Source organism: Meles meles, chromosome X (assembly GCF_922984935.1).
Source record: "Meles meles chromosome X, mMelMel3.1 paternal haplotype, whole genome shotgun sequence".
NCBI lineage: Eukaryota > Metazoa > Chordata > Mammalia > Carnivora > Mustelidae > Meles > Meles meles.
The window spans coordinates 10,635,354-10,638,523 of NC_060087.1; the positions used below are offsets into that span (position 1 = coordinate 10,635,354).

The window sequence follows — 3,170 nt, forward strand, 5'->3', positions numbered from 1 at the left end:
CCCTTTCTCCACATCCTCTCCAACACACGTTGTTTCCTGTCTTGCTAATTTTGGCCATTCTAACTGGTGTAAGGTGATATCTCAATGTGGTTTTAATTTGAATCTCCCTGATGGCTAGTGATGATGAGTATTTTTTCATGTGTCTGATAGCCATTTGTATGTCCTCATTGGAGAAGTGTCTGTTCATATCTTCTGCCCATTTTTAGATGTAAATGCTTAACCCATCTTCACAGTGTTTGGAAAGACCATTCATTCATTCATTTGCGGGGTAAGGAATTTGACTCACACAAATTGGACAGTCATTGTTGGAGAAGGAGGTGAGTGTGCCCCCTAGTTTCGTGTCTGAGGCTCAGCTAGAAGCTGACCATTTTTTATAAGAAGGTGACCCAGGAAGAGACTAAGCGATGTGCTAGAGAAGACCATCTTCCCTGTGATGCTGCTGAATGAAGTGTTGCCTGGCTGATGGACTGGTTATCACCAACCTGTGGTAGGCGTGGGCAGATATTGGACTTCTATAAATGTAATGCCTACTCCACTCCGGAGCTGTCTTTCTGACACTCCAGAAATTTCTACCTGGCCATCTATTTATTAATAGACCCAAACTACAACAAGACCCTGCAAAAATATGCATTATAAGCAATGTAATTCAAGGACCTGCTTTTGGAAAATTAGTAAGTGTATGGAACCAAGGCTTCCCTGCAACTATCTATTGGCATGAGCATCACTGGTAAACACAAGATAGTGAGTATCCCTGATCTCCATGCACAGTCTGTCAAATGCATCAGGGAACTCAATTAAAAGAAGGCTAAGCCTGATGATACCTAGATAGAGAGCCATTATCTCCTTTGGAAATAGGATATACAAATTCCAAGTCATGACAGCGTAGGTAAGGTAGTTTCCTATTAAAAGATGGGGGGGGGTGTGGAAATTGAAGATTGCAGAGCCAAGAAAGCACTCTCAAAGTTTTTGTCCTTGTCATCTGACCTTCCATTCTTTGCCCCTTTCATAGCTCTCTTCTCAAGACCATCCCCCCATTGTCTCCCTTACATTTTCTAACACTGGTGAGAGTGAGCTAGTAAAATAATTGAAAACAAGTGCTTTGGTGAGTGACTTTACGATGTTCGCCATAAATTTCAAGATATTTTTTTATTTGCAGGCTGACATTTTTAAGAGATTTATCACCATCCCAGAGAAGAAACACACCTACTACATTTATTGTATGTGAATCTACAATATGGTGCTCATGACTTGATAATCTGCAGTTCATGCTGGAGTGAGATTTATCAAAAATGAAGAGATTCCCCTTTCTTCCACAAAACATGTAACATGCTATTGGCCATATAAAGATGCAAGATAAAACTGTTAATGAAAGTTGAGTTTTTAGAATATCTATAGTGTTCACTTCAAAGAGTGCATATTCTTCTTTTATTAGTAAAATTTTCCCAGTTTGTATTTGTCATTAATCTTAATGTCCCATTTTTACTGAGACTTTTACTTCATAATCAACTCTTCAGACTTCGGGCCAACTTGGTATGAAAAGTCTTCTCATATGGTGGCATAAGGGGAAGGTGAATGCAGGGTATGCGGAAACTCTCTGTACTACCTTTGCGACTACTCCGTAAATCAAAAATTATTTCAAGACAAAGTGTTTTCTGTTGTTTTATTTTTAAAGCCTTCTGAGGTGAATTTGTTCATTTGTCAGTGTGTTGACATTGGATTGAATTTTCTATCTGAACTTTATTACTATTTTTTCTTTCTTCTTTTCCGAGACAGCAGGTATGCCCCAAAGATTATGGTCAAATAGGTGCCTCTTTTATGTCTAAAGTATGTATTTTTGAGAGAGGTTTTTTTTTTCCATTAAGAAGGGGAAAATGGCCATTTCTTCTAAACACCGAGAGCATAAGACAGTGTGTACACTCTAGTAGAAATCCAACTGCTTCTTGAGGTCGGTGTGCAAACAGTGTTTCTCATCTTCACATTGAGCAACAAGCTCAAACTTCAGATTACATCATCCACTAGAAATTGTTTTATTAAAAGTTTCTTAGTGTGGGTGTGCCTGGGTGGCTCAGTGGGTTAAGCCTCTGCCTCCAGCTTAGGTCATGATCTCAGGGTCCTGGGATCGAGCCCCGCATTGGCCTCTCTGCTCAGTGGGGAGCCTGCTTCCCCCTCTCTCTGCCTGCCTCTCTGCCTACTTGTGATCTCTGTCTGTCAAACAAATAAATAAAATCTTTAAAAAACGTTTCCCTAGTATGGATTTCTTCAAATCCTTTTATTTTTATCAGGAAAAAAAAAGCAAACTGTGCTTTTTTATTTTTATCAGAAAAAGTACTCAATTTAGGCAGAAGTGCAAATTAATTTCAGCATATGCTTTTCAATCATGTTTCCATTTTGTAAATAGAATTACAGAGAGCAAAACTCAGCATACATGATGAATTTCAGGTTTTATTGGGTGGATATCTAGAAGTAGATCAATGGAGTACTTTCTTCAGCAGCACATCTACTAAAACTGGGACAATACAAAGAAGATTAACATGGTCCCTGCATAAGGATGACATGAAAGTTTGGGAAGCATTCCATATTTTTATGCCCTTTAAAATTATGTTCAGTTCTTTGCTTTAATAATAAATAATAAAGTTACTCTCATATAAAAAAAACTAAAAGCAGATAATAGGGATACAGATCTTCCTAGACCTTTGATATGTACAATATCAGTTAGTACTTGGAAAAAAAAAAAAGACTTATACCAAAACACACCTTGGAAATGACCTTTCTTTCCTTCTCTTTTCCCCCTGGCATAGTCATGTTGCTAGCCACATGCACCACGCATTCAGGAAAAGGGCCATTTCAGTATGGCTGTTGAATGTTACATAATGTGCTTCTAGGAAGCATCATTATAATGGAATCCTCTTTTACAAAGCTGCACTTCACACTGGGAATTGGAAGGCAATTTATTTTCAGAGTCATTCTTTCTCTCTTTGGCTGGAAGGCTCAGCCAGTCCTTCCTAGGTAGTCTCCTCTTGGGTAATCTTCCTAGCAACATCTCAGCAAGCAGACAGACAATTTCTTTTTCCCTTGGACAAGCTCCAGTTCACTTTATTGAGCAGACTGAAGATGTTCTCTTAACTGAACTCTCTATTCTGGGTGCTCCTTCAGTAGCTTCTACATGTGGG

At 38.7% G+C, this 3,170-nt stretch overlaps 1 non-coding gene across 1 annotated transcript; it reads left to right on the forward strand.

The window, feature by feature from the left end:
- The first annotated feature begins 2,476 nt into the window (after window positions 1–2,476).
- On the forward strand, window positions 2,477–2,583 carry LOC123935653. The gene has a single exon (XR_006816941.1). It is a non-coding gene; the product is annotated as a U6 spliceosomal RNA (small nuclear RNA).
- The last annotated feature ends 587 nt before the right edge of the window (window positions 2,584–3,170 follow it).